Below are 17,255 nucleotides of genomic sequence, written 5' to 3'. Positions count from 1 at the left end.
CTCAGAACATTTCAAATAGTTGGGACATGGTAAAGAGAGACTGAGGGACCAAAACATTGTCATCCACACACTGACACTCACACACACACACACACACACACACACACACACACACACACACACACACACACACACACACACACACACACACACACACACACACACACACACACACACACACACACACACACACTGTAACCTTTGGTCAGCTTCCATTTGGATTTATATGGACTTTCTTTTGATTTGAAACTACATATTCCGTGTCTTATTTCCCCATTATTTCGACATGGTATGTACATTGTGAAATAATCAATGATGTTGAAATGACAAACATTATCAAAGGAATACAGTGAATAAAGCAAAGACAAGAAGTAAAACATCCCGGGAGAAGGAAAACACAAACCAGGCTCACAGCACACATGATGCTCAGTGACAGCTGTTGGGTTGAGGTGATGTTGTAAAGAAAATTGAATGTACCATCTGGTACATGAGAGGGAGACAGACACCAGTAGAGAGACACGCTGCAGCAGTGTGTGTTTAGCTGCAGCAGTGTGTAGCTAAAAACACCCCTTGTTGTGCAATACCAATTATGTGCAATATATATTATGCCGTTTATACCTGGCTTCCATATCAGAACTGTTACAGGCTGTGTATTTTGTGTATTTTATAAGTTATGTAATTCTTTTACGCAGGGACGTGCACAGACATTTGGAGGGGCTATTGCTCTAAACTGGAAAAAGGGCTTCTAACTAATTACCTTAAATAAACTCACTAATTAATGAAACCAGTTCAATACACATTATTCTTATTCTTATCATTCGTTATGAGCGCATTCACTGAAAGGTATTGAATTACTTATTTCTTTAGTATTCCATAACTTAATAACGGAGATGGTCAAACTAAAGTGGTAGAAACATGGCAGAAATCCTACAATGAAGCGGGACAGTGAAGTGTTCTCCCTTTGTGAGAGGGCGATCAAGAGAAGAGAGCGAGTGTTGAGGGAGTTTACGGAGCAGATGAAAAGACATAGAAGCACAATAACAAGTATATTTGGGTGTTTTTTTGTAAATAACCGACGGTGTCAAGAGGAAGTAAAGTCCCCAATTTTCCAAAATCTGACACTAGAGGCGGTCTTAACGCATCGGCACCAATAGCCTACAGTATAATAAATGTTATACAGTGGGGCAAAAAAGTATTTAGTCAGCCACCAATTGTGCAAGTTCTCCCATTAACAAAGATGAGAGAGGCCTGTTATTTTTATCATAGGTATACCTCAACTATGAGAGACAAAATGAGAAAAAAAAATCCAGGAAATCACATTGTCTGATTTTTAAAGAATTTATTTTCAAATGATTGTGGAAAATAAGTATTTGGTCAATAACAAAAGTTCATCTCAATACTTTGTTATATACCCTTTGTTGGCAATGACAGAGGTCAAACGTTTTCTGTAAGTCTTCACAAGGTTTTCACACACTGTTGCTGCTATTTTGGCCCATTCCTCCATGCAGATCCCCTCTAAAGCAGTGATGTTTTGGGGCTGTCGCTGGGCAACACGGACTTTCAACTCCCTCCAAAGATTTTCTATGGGGTTGAGATCTGGAGACTGGCTAGGCCACTCCAGGACCTTGAAATGCTTCTTACGAAGCCACTCCTTCGTTGCCCTGGCGGTGTGTTTGGGATCATTGTCATGCTGAAAGACCCAGCCACGCTTCATCTTCAGTGCCCTTGCTGATGGAAGGAGGTTTTCACTCAAAATCTCACGATACATGGCCCCATTCATTCTTTCCTTTACACGGATCAGTCGTCCTGGTCCCTTTGCAGAAAAACAGCCCCAAAGCATGATGTTTCCACCCCCATGCTTCACAGTAGGTATGGTGTTCTTTGGATGCAACTCTGCATTCTTTCTCCTCCAAACACGACGAGTTGAGTTTTTACCAAAAAGTTCTATTTTGGTTTCATCTGACCATATGACATTCTCCCAATCCTCTTCTGGATCATCCAAATGCCCTCTAGCAAACTTCAGACGGGCCTGGACATGTACTGGCTTAAGCAGGGGGACACGTCTGGAACTGCAGGATTTAAGTCCCTGGCGGCGTAGTGTGTTACTGATGGTAGCCTCTGTTACTTTGGTCCCAGCTCTCTGCAGGTCATTCACTAGGTCCCCCCATGTGGTTCTGGGATTTTTGCTCACCGTTCTTGTGATCATTTTGACCCCACGGGGTGAGATCTTGCGTGGAGCCCCAGATTGAGGGAGATTAGCAGTGGCCTTGTATGTCTTCCATTTTCTAATAATTGCTCCCACAGTTGATTTCTTCACACCAAGCTGCTTACCTATTGCAGATTCAGTTTTCCCAGCCTGGTGCAGGTCTACAATTTTGTCTCTGGTCTCCTTTGACAGCTCTTTGGTCTTGGCCATAGTGGAGTTTGGAGTATGACTGTTTGAGGTTGTGGACAGGTGTCTTTTATACTGATAACGAGTTCAAAAAGGTGCCATTAATACAGGTAACGAGTGGAGGACAGAGGAGCCTCTTAAAGAAGAAGTTACAGGTCTGTGAGAGCCAGAAATCTTGCTTGTTTGTAGGTGACCAAATACTTATTTTAATCATTTCGTCTCTCATTGTTGAGGTATACCTATGATAAAAATTACAGGCCTCTCTCATCTTTTTAAATGGGAGAATTTGCACAATTGGTGGCTGACTAAATACTTTTTTGCCCCACTGTATATATAAAACGTAAAATGTGTAATCACACACTAAGCGATATAGATGAATATGAATAATATGAATAATAAAAATGTACCTGGTTTAAAACACTTTAGTCGTCACACTGTGTAGAAGAAGAAGAAAGCTACTAACGCTAAGGCTACAATAATTGTATTGCTGCGAACAAGCACCACGCCATTGAAACATCAACTTTGTTATAAGTTTATTTCACCTTGCTATGTGTTTTTAAAGCATATTTGAAATGTATGAGGTAGGACTCAGAGGGCTTTCCTTTACTTTCAACTGTCAGATTGTAAACTGAGTCACGTGACTGGGGGCAGATGACAGCGCTGACGAGATGTGTTTCCCGCAGCGAGACGCTACAATACTAATTTTGGGCATTTTGATTCGGCCACAACAGAAAAAATAAAAAACTTTCGCTCTCTCCAGAAGGGCAGGTCAGCAATACAGGGCAAACGGGCCATTGCCCGGGCAACATTAGCCCGTACATGTGCACGTCCCTGCTTTTACGTCATATCTTTTATGTTTTTTAATGCTTTTTGGGTAATATTGAGCTCTCTTTGGCTCTTTTTGCTTTAACAAATGCAAATTTACCCTCTGTGGGACGAATACATGTATTTTGATTCAGATAGCTGTCGCAGTGTGTAGCTGCAGTTGTGTGTAGCTACTGTCAGCGCTGCATCCCCCCCTGCAGAGGGCCCCCCCCCCCCGCGCAGCTCCACCTGATCTAAATGAAATGACAATAAAACTGCACTCCGGCGGAGTACCGTCCCTTCTTTTCACAGCGATAAACAGCCTGCCGAGTGTGGATTCAGAGTCACGCACTATTTGCATCTGATAAAGAGCGGGCCCTGGCGATGGGGGGGATGGGGTAACAAATTGCTTTTTACCTGTCTCACTGTGAGGAGCTGTTTCTGAACTCTGTTATTGCACTTTAATTCATCTATATTATGACACAAGCACTTTACCTCATTACTTTTCAATTCATATCCACTGCTGCTATGTACACCCATTTATGTTAAGTGACGTGGCTTTAGAGTTCTCACCTATTCAGTGTGCATTAATCATAACAATACTCACTATTGTAAGAACTAACAGTAAATTAGCAACCCCCGGCTCTGATGTATTAACAGCAGCATTTACTTCAAGTGTAACATTTTAAGGTGATATTATGTTTCACTTTTTGTTGATTTTCAAAGTGTGGAGGAAAATGTAGCAAGTATGTGACAGACACAACACTATATGCGCTACTGGACCAGTTCTAGGTTCTAATGGAGTGGGATAAAACAATATAAAAATTGACCAGAGACCAGTATTAAATGAAGAAGCCAGCACTTTACTTATGTGAACAAAGACAAAACATTAGAACAGTTATTGAAGAAATACAAAATAAGATTTTGGTATCTAATTCAGTTCAGTTCAGTCCAGAAAAATCGACATACTCCACTGTGGATCTCTTACGGCTGCTATAAAACGATGATTATCAGAGCAACGAACAAGACCTGCTTTTAATATCTATCTAAATTGGATTTCTTGATTTATGTTACTTTCCTTGCATGATATCTTTGGCTGTGGCAGCAGTGGTGCTGTGGATCAGAGTTGACCCATATAGGCTTCAGAATGTAATCACAGCACTGACCTGTATTCCGTGGTTTCCTGTGCCCATTGTAGAAGAGGTAATGAATCTGCCTGGCCATCAGATAAACAGTATAGTATCTGGGACAGAGTAATTGCTGGAAACAGTCAGTATGGACCCCTTGATAATAGGAATGCTGTTACTGGGAAAACTTGTGTCATCCATCTGATGGTGTGTATTCTATTATACTTTAGTGCATACTGAGGCCCAACAAAATGATTATTCTGATTTTATTAAAGCAATTTTTGCGTTCCTATATTTGATTTGGCTGTTGTTGTTGTTGGGATATGGTTTGCTGAACTTTAATCTACAAAGACAGCCAGTGGATATTTGAAAATTAGACACAAGGACATGAAGAGCAAGGACATGTTTTGTACAATGTAAGGATGGACCAAAATAAAAGTAAGTGCATAAATAATTTTTAAAAAGTAGTTTGACATTGTAAATGTTTCATGATGCAGATGCATGTTTGTTGAGGGAATGTTCCGGTTATTTGTATTTTATTTTGTTGATTTTTCCTTTTCCAAAGTCAATGTGTTATACATACAGACAATTGAAATACCGTTTCTGGCAGTCCCACAGTATAAATATAAACAAGAACATATAACATAAAAAGATAAGAGCGTAGAAAGAAAAGGGGGAGGGGTAAAAAGGGTAAATACATATGTTGGACACAATCAACACAGTTTGACGGTAGTGCAGGTAGTTCTTTAGTGCAAATAATACTTTGTGCAAAGTACATTTCAATAGCAGCGGAGAATAGAAAGTGACTGGTGCTGGATGAGGGACGGGTGTGTGAGGGAGGGGGATTAATGTCCTGGTGCATTTCCATTGAGGCTGTGGGGAAAGGTGGGTGAGACAGAGGGCGGAGCGGTCAGGGGAGAGATGGGAGCGGGGATAGAGGGAGATGAGAGAGGGGGAGAGAGCGGGAGGGACGGAGAAAGGGGGAGCAAGAGGAGAGAGAGAGGTACGGAGGGTGGGAGGAGAGAGAGACAGGGAGGGAGAGAGAGGATTGAGGGAGGGACGGAGGATAGAGAGAGAGCGAGAGAGGGAGGGAGGGAGAGAGTGAAAGGAGAGAGGGAGGGAGAGAGTTCAGCATCCTGACCGCCTGGTGGAAGAAGCTGTTCCTCAGCCTGGTGGAGCTCGAGCGGAGGCTGCGGAACCTTCTCCCTGAAGGCAGGAGGCTGAAGAGGCTGTTGGAGGGGTGGGGTCCCCCGCAATTCCGAGTGCTTTGTGGGTGAGGCGGGTGCTGTAGATGTCCTGTAGTGTAGGGAGTGAGACCCCGATGAGCCTCTGGGCAGAGTTCACGATGCGCTGCAGGCTTTTCCGGTTGGAGGCGGTGCAGCTTCCAAACCACAGCGTGATGCAGCTGCTGAGGATGCTCTCAGTGGCGCCTCGGTAGAATGAGAGCATGACGGGGGGGGGGGGGGGCCTTCTTTGCCAGTGCAGTGGTGTTGTTGTTCCAGGTGAGGTCGTCTGTGATGGTTACACCCAGGAGTTTGGTGCTGCTCATCTGCTCCACAGCAGCACCATTGATGGTCAGAGGGAGGGGGGGTTCGGAGTGGGTTCTCCTGAAGTCAACAACAAGTCAGTTAAATTATAAACTAACTATTGACACTGAAATGGGCACAACTGTTAGGCTCATGTGGAGTGGCGAGACTGAACCCACAATACAAACACTGAGACAGGGATTGAGTTTAGAACAGGCCGTTTAATTACTGGAGGTGTGCAGCGGGCAGAGCGAGGCGACGAGGAAGACGGCTGGACGAAGCCGGCTGCCGGGTCGGCCGAGGATCTGACAGAGAGACAGATAATTAGTCGGGCAGAAAAAAAACAGAACAGTTCTCTTACTAGAAGCTAAGTTAGCTGGGACGTTTGACCACAAGTGGAAATCTGGCGAACTGGCGAAGACTGGAGATGATGACCGGGCTTTTAAGCAGGTGAAGGTGAGTAGTGGCAATCAGGATGCATGAGCAACAGCTGCAGAGTTGCCATTCCAAATGTGGGTCAGTCACGCCCAGCCGGGGAGACACACACCCACATAGGCAGACAGACAAAAACAGGGAAGTGGCAATGTGGATCCTCACAGTACCCCCCACTCAACGGGAGCCTCCCGGCGACCACCAGGCCTATCAGGATGAGCTCTATGAAAGGCTATGACCATGGCAGGGTCCAATATCCGGGAGCGTGGAACCCAGGCACGCTCCTCTGGGCCATAACCCTCCCAATCCACTAGGTACTGCAGTCCCCTGCCTCGACGTCGCACATCCATGAGGCGGTGCAAAGAATATGCAGGATGATCATCGAGGAGTCGGGGGGAGGAGGGGGAACTGTAGGAGGGCTCAGATCGCTTGTGTGAACCTGTTTGATTTGGGAAATACGGAAGGTGGGATGGATTCTCATGGACCTAGAGGCGGATGGCAGTGGGATTAATGATCCTCCCAATGATGAAAGGACCAATGAACCAGGGGGACAACTTTTTCGAATCTGTACGAAGAGGGATATTTTTGGACGATAACCAAACTGACTGACCTTGGGCGTACTGGGGAGCAACCTGTCTGTGGCGATTAGCAGACTGCTGATTTCTAGCAGAGGTCTTGAGGAGAGCAGAGCGTGTGTCCCTCCAGATCTTGTGGCAGCGGTGGATGTGCTGTTGGACTGAGGGAACTGCTAATTCGACCTTCTCCTCAGGAACAGGGGTGGTTGGTAACCTAATGAAGCCTTGAAAGAGGAGAGGCTGGTAGCAGAACAGGTAAGTGAATTGTGTGAATACTCAACCCACGGCAGATGGGAACTCCACGTAGAGGGGTTTCGGTTCGAGATGCAGCGAAGGGCAGATTCAAGGTCCTGGTTGGTTCTCTCAGTTTGGCCATTGGACTGGGGATGATAACCAGAGGTTAAACTGACAGAGCAACAAAACGCTTTCCATGCCTGGGAAGTGAACTGAGGTCCCCGGTCAGACACAATGTCAGCAGGTATGCCATTTAGGCGGAACACGTGATCTGTGAGGAGTCCGGCAGTCTCCAGGGCAGATGGGAGCTTGGGCAGAGCTACGAAATGGGCAAACTTTGAAGATGGTCAACGATAGTGACTATGGTGGTGTTACCTTCAGGGGGCGGCAGTCCAGTGACAAAATCCAAGGCGATATGGGACCAGGGTCGGCTTGGAATAGCTAGTGGCTGGAGCAACCCGGCAGGGTGTGGGATGCATGGTTTGTGGCGCAGATTGAACACGCAGAGACAAATTCCTTTGTGTCCTTAACAAAGGTCGGCCACCAGAAGCATCGATAAGCGAGATTGTGCGATTCATCCCTGGATGGTTAGCAAGATGGGAGCAGTGAATCCACTGAAGGAGTAGGTCAGCTCCAAAACCTCCTCATCGAAGGGGTCGTGTGCTGAGTCCATATCTGGTTGGGTTGTACTGTCAGGGTTGAGGAAACAGGACCCAAGTGCAGTAACACAAAGGGAGGCAGGTATGGGTCCAAACAAAAGGTGAGCTTTATTCAAATGAAAGCTGTACTATTAAACAAAGGAAAAACCTCACCTACACTAACACAGGGACACCAGGAAGAGGAGCAGACAGACAGACGGACAGGAACAGGCAGGTAACATGGACTACACCAGGTGCGAAACGACGACAACCCAACAAGGAACCAGAGGGGAGCAAGGACTAAATACACAGGGGTAATCACAAGACAAGACACAGCTGGAGAAGGGAGGAGAAACACAGGGGACCGGTGAACACAATGACATAATCAGGCACAGGAGGGAAACGCAGTCAGGAAGTGAAACTAAACATGATACAAGAGGGGAAACATTTCATAATAAAAAACAGGAAACAACAGACACAAAACAAGGATCCTGACACAGTGGTTCATCTTAACCCCCCATGAGGAACTGAGGTTAAGTTTAGTCTCTGTAGTTTAAAATGCTATTTCAGTGTAGTTTTACACAACTGATTTGTTTTTTTAACTGGTCTTGTGTAGATTAATACAGAATCTGGATAGAATGAATTCTACTATTTTAGATTGTTTCAATCATTCTATGGTACGACACAGTAGAAAATAACCAACAAGAACAACTATCACTGACTTTATAAATCAGTACAGTACATTATGTTATGTTTTTACTTATGCTCAGGTTTAAACTTGAAAAGTCCATTGGTCAGTTTCCCCCCAGATGGCTCAATGTACCCCTTGACACGAATCAGAGTTAACCCACAGATTGGGCAACTTAAGCCACAAGACCACTTTTTTTGAGGAGTCATATTTTCATTTCCCTTTGAATATAGATGCATTATTTTCATTTTAATTGACAGAAGACTGCTGCCGTCTGCTGGTGTTGTCATTTGACTTCTATTTCATATTTCCTTGGCTAGAGGACAACATAAGTTCAAATTGGCTCATCTTACTCCATTCACCCTCCAGTGAATTTGGCCTGATATTATTAATGTTGCTATATATTAACAAAGGGACTGAACTACTGTAGATTGTCGAATCGACATCATGGAAGAATATTATCTCATATTATTCATTCATACTTTGTGTAATTTTGCAGTTTTTTTACATTGTCCTTATATTGTGTTTCTGAGCTACTCCTACATCTCTTCGCCTCTGCACATTCTACTCTACATGCCTTTACAAATTGTACCTCTCTGTTATTGCTTTCTGATACGCACAATTACATCTGACACACGTATTGCTCGCTCTTAATGGTGTCCGGTAAACACTTCTTATCCTCTCGTCTTTCTGTGCATGTTTTGTTTTCTGACTTCATTTGGCAGCGTGTTGAGGCGGCCCTGTTGGTCCACTGCTCCCCAGGATTTCTATCAGTCCCTAAGAGAAAGCTTAGTTTAGCATCTCAGCTAGCTGCTTGCAGGGGAGCTTGGCTTTGAATACATTTCCTGTAATGTCCTGTCCACAACGTTTGCCAGTGATGACACTGGTAATTGTTTGGATAGCTGTCAGGTTATTAAGCCCAGCATATGGAAATATTATCAAGTTGTTGTTCTATTTCTGCATCTCGTCAATTTCACAGCAGATTGTATCCCTCAGACTGGCTCTTTGTCATCTCTCTCTCCTTAAACACTTTACCTCACCCCTCTCAATATGCTAATTCAGTTCTCCACACCCAGTGGTAAATTGCCCACTGAAGAAGGAACCATCTGATGTGTTGACGTTCACTAAAGCCAGTACAGCTTGAACTCCATTGACGTTGTAAGCTAAGTGTGAGTGAGGTTCAGAAGATGTCAGAGAAAGTGTTGATTTACACCTCATTTAGCATGCAAATGTATGTATGAACCTGAGCTGTGACTGGCATCATATTTCAAATCACATCATCACATGACTTGTCTCAGTAGTGAACTTGGTAATTTAAAAAGTCACTGTCAATAAAAGTATAACATAATTTATTAAAATATTCCAATACTAAAGAGACAGTCATTTGGAAATAATCATCATTATGTCTAGAATTGAGTTTTGTTGTGTTTCACTGAATCCTAAGACCACACTGAGCTTTTCCAACACACACATTACAGCTTTTTGGGGGGTTTCTGCAAATAGAACATGGCAGCATTTGGTTTTTGCATGACTCACTTATCAGCCTCTCCAATCTCTGGCTTGTTGTGTCAGCGGAATTGCTGTCAAACTTTGAATCACTGACACAGTGTCACCTCTCAGATGTCATCTTGTCACCTTCATTGGCCGCTCTTAAGCTCAATTTCTCTAGCACTTCACTTCCTCCGAGTTTGGAAAGGCCAGGGTTTCCTAAGTCTGAGAACGAAATGGAGGCAAGTATGAATCTCCCCTGTGTCATTCATGGTATCTGTACTAACAATGCTCCTGTGGTTCAATTAGGGAAATGATATGGAAATGGGCTATGCTGTTTAATTACCTCCCACACACTGCATGCGTGGAGGGGGTCACCAGCTGAGGGTATTCATGTGGGCATGGAGATGTGAAGCAAGTTGTTCAATGCCTTTGGACCAGGAGGACTAGATATACCATGAGTGTTAGTTCTCATAGGATTAACTAACTAAATGTGTCTGGGACATTGTGTCATTGAGAAACGGCTAACCATAAATTGTTCATTGAAACAGTAACTTCAACCCAGTCATTCCCCTGAGATAACATTTCTGTTTATGTGAAGGTAAAAGAAACATGATATATCGTGAAATCAGTTTAGTGCAGTCCTATTCATCTGATGGTCTATACTATACTGTAGGCAAACTTCAGGATCACCAACCAGTTCTCTTTTTAGACATAAATGAAATGTAATATTGGATGAGAATTAGAAATCAACAGATTGACACCAAACCAAATCATGTGGAGATCACTTACACTGGAAAAAAAGCTGCCCCAAATTATTTTTTTTAAATGATGAAAACAAGGTGTTTTTGCTTGAAATAAGTAAAGCAGTCTGCCAATAGAACAAGTTAAAATGTGCTTGGTAAGATTGCTAAAATAAGATAAGATATTTGGATAACCGAAATCTTGAAATAAGCTGTGAAAAAGCCAGAAATGCCCGAAATCGTATTTTTTCACCTCACTTCATCCACTTCAGGCACATTCATCTTATTTCAAGTTATATAATAGTAAAACTCTTACTTGAAATAAGATTAGAAGTTTTTATTTAAGAGATAATGTGACTTTTAAGTTAGCTGGAAACACTCCAAATAAGCATTTGTTACTGGTATTATGAAGTGAATGCAACAATTGTTATTCTCTTCATTTGAATTCAAGAGTATTTTTTTAGGCTCAATAATAATTATACTGATGTAGATCTCTTCAATCTATCACTCCAAATAAGTTAAGTCAAAATGAAAACAATATCAATATTTTGTATATTTATAAAGTCTTGGAGTTGAGGTCAGCCATAATGCTAATGTGGCCTGTGATGAACTTGAGTTCGACACCACTGATCTAAAGTATGCATGCACTTTCATGTCACTAGGTTCATCATGTGATACATGAAGAAGCTTCATTGCTAGATAGACTATTTGCTTCAGTAATGTTAACCACGCTGTTCTGACAATAATTGTGAGATGACATGGATATGTTGTGTGATGGGTACACAACCTCGGCCTATACTGAAATATCCATTCTGCTGTAGAAGCGCTGCGGCCTCACACAGCTGCCAGCATATAGACTCTTCATACTTTTTTAAAATCATCTGTAGTGCGCAAAATGAGGCACAACTGGTAAGGAGGTTGTTTTTGTCTATGACTCTAATCAGAGTCATCTTCCATTCCCTTTAAAGCCTGGTGCACCTGCCTTGCTATTTACAGTAAATAGCAGGTTCTGCAAAATGGAGAAGAAGATAGTTTTTTTCTGAGGAAAGGGATCGTAGGCAAAGTGAAATCATGTGAGCAGATGTTTTTGGTTCTTGGTTGGCAGACCCTCTGCCTTTGCCACTTCCAATTCCCTATTCCATAAACAACTACATTTTAAATATAAGCTTTGATACATGTATACACTGATAAACCGCTTTATTGGGGGATTTTGGACAGCGCCAGCAGTAAGATAGGAGCCTTAGACTTGTTTTATAAAAGGAAGAATAATACGATGTGTGGGGAAGGTTATTGAATATGATTCTGGAACACTACTGCTTTTTTGGCATTATTATTAGTGCTCAGAAAATACAAAATGCAAGTCCTATCATTTTCAAGGGGAACATTAACTCTTGACCTTTTTTTTTTGATTGAGCTATTTTCAGTTAGCTATGCTAAGCCTCTAGTATGAACACACTACAGACCATACACAGAATCATGGGTAGACTACAGCTGTGCCACTGTTTTCTTTTCTTACTCTGCTTGCTTAAGTAAATAATAAAGAACACTTCCGACCTGCTGAGCTGCTAGCATGCTCAGAAAATCTAACATCAGACAGTGTTGTTTAGTGAAAACGGGGAGAGTTGAGTCTTTATTATGTTTGGATTAGTGGAAACTGGCTTATCAAGAGAGGCATGCATCCACAAAGAGAGAGCCTTTGAAGGAAGTCAGCTAACCTTCTGCAGAAATCATTTCTCATTTACTTCAGCTTGGTTGCTCCTGGCCTCCGTGCACCCTGCAGGCCATCAGGGAAATGACTGGAGCTGATACTGAGCTCAGAAATAGAAATAGAAAAATATATATCTTCTACTGAGACTATATCAACAATTGTGTTATTTGTATGAAGGTTTTTTTTGTTTTCTTTTCACAATTTGGTGGGTTTTTTTTACTGTTTCTGTTTATCATGATGAATATTTAGCCCCTTGGATATGGGTGTTCATTATGTAAATCTTCCTTAATGGCTTTATCCAGCTATTGCATGACTCCTGCAGTAAAAGCCAAAAATGGTGGCATAGTATCCGGCCCCTCAGCTGCAAAATGGAGCAATGTAATTAGAGAAAATGATAATTAATTGTTATTAATAGCTTATGCTGTTGTGGTCTTTGTGTTAATCTGATGTTATCTTAATCAGTCTGGGGGATTCTAGGAGATTCTACAGGTATGGTTATGGTCTTGAACTTAAAGTAACTTTGGCACTTACTCAGAAAAATGCGTACCTTCACATTCTTCAGATCCACCCCCTCCCCCGCCCCATACACACTCATACACACTATAATATTGCTCACTTCCCCTTCTCTTCATTTGATGCATTGTGAACTTAAAAAGCACCCATGTATGTCAGTGTCCGGTGGGGACTGTCACAGTTGCGTAGGAGCATCGACGGGGACATGATAGAAGCCGCCAGTTATGCTGTTTTTAATTTCTTTGGGGAATTTGCATGGAGCCGTGCTCAAGCGGGAGGATATTTTAAACATGTCTTCTCCCCATTTTTCTAACATGTCTCTGTAGTGCAAATGACTTTGGTTTGTGGCGAGGAGAGCTGGGAGGAAGGGCGCTGAAATGGCTTCCATCTGCGCTCCCTGCTGGGAATGGAAGTAGAATAGTAAACAGGACAGTGACAGGACAGCCACGGATGGTTGGGGGACAGTTTGAATGTCCCTAGCTGATCAGTTTCCTCACTGTACTCTCAACCAACAATGCTCCTGTGGTTCAATTAGGAAAATGCAATGGAAATGGGCTATATTACAAAACACCCACACGTTTCCATCGCATGGTACAGCTTTCTCGCCTCGCCTCACAGAAACTGGTTTTGAATGCAGATAGCACCTCCTCCGTGTAGGCGGCTGATCAGCTGCTTGCTGAAGCTACGCCGCATGAAACTGTCGACTAAACTCACTGAATCCTTTCATCATCAAACAGAAAACATCTGCACTTTATCATCAATTATAAACTGTGTTGTATGCTTAGGTTTTGCTGGTTGTGAATTGTTTATAAATCTGGTTCTATCTGGTAGTTAAGCATGCTTTTGAAAACCACCCTCTAATGAACAGCACATGGTTAACATGAACAATGGATGCACCTTGTTATATAAGCTAGCTAGCGTTAACTGCTCTTCCCCAGCGCCACACTCTTTTGTTTGAAAAACCAATATGTTCCGCCAAACTCTTGGCTCTGTAAAGCAGCGGTTCCAAACCTTTTTTGAATCAGGGCTCACTTAAGAATCAAAAATAATTCCGCAGCCCACATTCAACTATAAACAATACGGAGGATAAATAAAGTTCTCATTACTTTTTACTTCATTTAGAAAAGGCGCTGCCCATCAGTAACAAACAGACACAAGAAACTAAAAAGTGAGGGGCTGTCTGCCATAGGCAAATTATTACTGATTGCATTCAGAAATTAAGAAATGTATTCTTACATACATACAGAACAATTGCACATATGTTACACGCATCAGATGTATTGAAGTAAATCACACATACAATGGTGCAGAAAAAACCCAAACATCAAAACAAGTGCATTAAATTAATAGGCCTAACAAAATGCTGTAAATGCAGCATGTAGGCTCAACCAGGAGCAAGAGATAGCTTCGCGTCGGGCTCCCTGATCAGCCTGTCTGGTGTTCTTCTCCCCATAAGGACCGCCTCGCTGCACATTATCCCTTACTTATACACTTTGATAGTTTTAGCTGTGGATGTTTGTTTTTTTTACCAAAACCGACCAATCAGGTGCATTATCAATGTGGTCCCACGGGAAAGTTCCTACCATCAACTTTCCATTCAAGTTTTGAAAAAAAACATTACGTTTAAAAAAAGATATAACATTATAATGTTTTGCTAATTTTTTCGCGGCCCTCTTGCAATGCCTTCAAGGCCCACTAGGGACCCACCAGGGGGCCATGGACCACAGGTTGGGAACCGCTGCTGTAGAGTAAAAATCTGTCTGTGATTTGAAACAACTAAGTCCTCTTTTTAAAAATATATTCTATGTCTCCTACATAAACACAATATGTTCTATCTCAGAACAGTGTTTTGCTGATAGTTTTCCATCTGTTTAACTGATTGTTCTGTCATTTTAAAACCTGTGCAGTTTTTTAAATGTTTTTGCAAGAATGCAGAATGGTATGCACACGTTCCTGCTTCAACCACTTTAACACTGTTGCTGCTGCAGAAATTATTTGATTTTCTTTTCGCACCAAAGCTGCATCAGATGATTTGGCACCATTGAAATATGTGGCTCTGTGAGTGTACCAGAACGCCACAAAAACTAGAGGAGCACATTTTAAGGCTGGCCTTAGCTCCAGCAAAACAAATGACCAATTACTCAATCTTAGATGATATTTGGGCCTATCTCCACCCAATTATTACAACACAGGAAAAATCAATGTTTACAAATAAAATATCTATCCCCAACTCTTCCCTTACAGCAAGACACTGCTTTTCTTAGTCGTTTGTTAGTCAGTCAGTTAGTCCTCCTTAGTTCAGTTTGTTTCAATTCTTCTCAGTTCAGGTGTAAGTATGTTATAGTTGCTACCCGGGTAGTGTGTTATATTGAGATCTCATGTGATTATTTGTTCTGAAGTAAGTTGTTGTCACTCCATCGTAGGCTGGATACTCTTTCCTCTCCTGAGATGCATCCTGGCTCGCCATTACTCGCTCACCTTTTCTCATAGTATATCTCAGACTCAGAAAATAACAATCATTACTATTGTATAATAATTCAGTCACCATAAGTAACACTGTTTCTCTTACTCTCTATCTGCATAAATGACTTAATTCAATGTATTTATAAATTGAATCCACTGTGCCTAAAGACAGCACAAAGAAATGAACAATTTAATCCCATATGAAGTTATGCATTCACATCTTACATTTAACTCTTAAATCTTCTGTGAACATTGGCCACAGTAAACCCAGTTTCTCAATAAAAACATCAGAAACCTGCCTCGTCATTACACGAGGGATAAAACAAAATGGAGTTTGCGGTGAGATCAATGCTACTAAAAGACCGCTAATATTTACACACTCCCTCATAGTAAAACTGGTCAGGTTCAGCAAATAAAAGCCAAAACCCAAAATAAATTACCCACCCCCCCTCTGATAATCAATCCAAATCCTGCTTGTTAGTTACCCAACATAATTAATATAAAAGTCAATAACGATTCATTACCGAACTCTTACCTTCACAGCTGGCGAAGTCGCGCTAGCTAACTAGCAGGCAATGCTTGCAAATTGGTTGTAACAACCAAGATAAAATATAGATAATTACGCTGTGCATTTACAAACGAAGACCATTATAAGCATCATAAAGGGCCTGTGATACAATATAAACATTATTAATTCAAAAGAGGTCAATATTTCAGCAACGTACCTCTGGAACTAATCGACGGGCCCCAATGTAAGTGAACGGCGTCCAACGCCCAAATACCAATGTTTGGAACTATCTCGATGTCCATACCCCGGAAGTAGGCGCCGCCATTTTTTACAACGGAAGTCTATCGGAGTGTCGCAACTCTTAGTATCTATACAGTTCTGAACAGAGCTATACGAAGCGAGGAGAAGCAAGACTACTGCCAAGTTCACACTACACAATTTTTGGCCCAATCGGCCGCTCCCAGACGGATTTTGGAGCTCAGGGACGAATTAGCACTATATCGGCGTTAAATCGGCGCTCGGCATTTGATCGTTATGTGTGAACTGCTCAAGAGCAAGGTGAAAGACTCCCCGACGCCCGACAGATATCTAGCAAGCTAAATATCTGGACCTGTCGGTGAGTCCAAATCCTGTAGTGTGAAAAGGGTTGTGCCTGGTAATGGGTGCGCCGACGAGAGCGCAAGACACGGGGTGAGGAAAAGCCCCGGGGAGGAACTGCATAACTTTCACAAAAGAAGAAGAAGCGTTGTCTTACACAACAAGTGGACACAGCTGTTTGAAACCTGATTTTGAACTGTAAAGTTGTAGCTAGGGTACACAATTCACTGAAGTTATCATTAGCTGATGTGCTAACAAGCTTAAAGATGAACTGAACTGGAATTTGAAGTAGAGCTGATATAACAGATGTATTTTATCTCTCATCATTGGTGGAATGATTAAAATGACTGAATTTGTTAATAGGGAAAAAATGGTATGGTAAAAGTGTTGCTTTTGTTACATGGGCACCGCCATGTTGGATTTCAACAATCGGCTACGTCACTGGCATGGTAAGCTACTCTGTGGCTAACTAGCACTAGCAGCACAGCCATATATTCGGAGGTGATTTAGGCTAGCAGGCATGTCGGCGGAAAACCAAATCAGCAGGGTTAGAGGGGGGTCGTACTGCATTGCCCCTGGCTGCAGTAATGAACTGTGTAGAGCTAAGGCAGCTGGCAGCAGCAACATTTTCATAGGTTACCTTTAAACTGCAAACCAGCCCTTAATTCATGGCTAGCAGCATTGAAACTGGCTAACCGTCCGACAGCCCCTGGATTCCAAGTCTGTAGTGAGCGTTTTTTAGCCACAGACTATGAAGAAAGCTGTACATTCGGTACAACAGGGTTGCTGTTGAGGGTTAGGTCCAACAGGCTGAAACCT

General features: G+C 42.4%; 1 protein-coding gene across 2 annotated transcripts in view; it reads left to right on the top strand.

Annotated features, from left to right (window-relative positions):
- Window positions 1-17,255, top strand: part of fhit (fragile histidine triad diadenosine triphosphatase) — a 330,004-nt gene that overhangs the window by 288,460 nt on the left and 24,289 nt on the right. The gene's annotated exons all lie outside the window — the stretch shown is intronic.

Source organism: Eleginops maclovinus, chromosome 20, assembly GCF_036324505.1.
Source record: "Eleginops maclovinus isolate JMC-PN-2008 ecotype Puerto Natales chromosome 20, JC_Emac_rtc_rv5, whole genome shotgun sequence".
NCBI classification, from domain to species: domain Eukaryota; kingdom Metazoa; phylum Chordata; class Actinopteri; order Perciformes; family Eleginopidae; genus Eleginops; species Eleginops maclovinus.
This window is presented reverse-complemented; position numbering and strand designations above follow the sequence as displayed.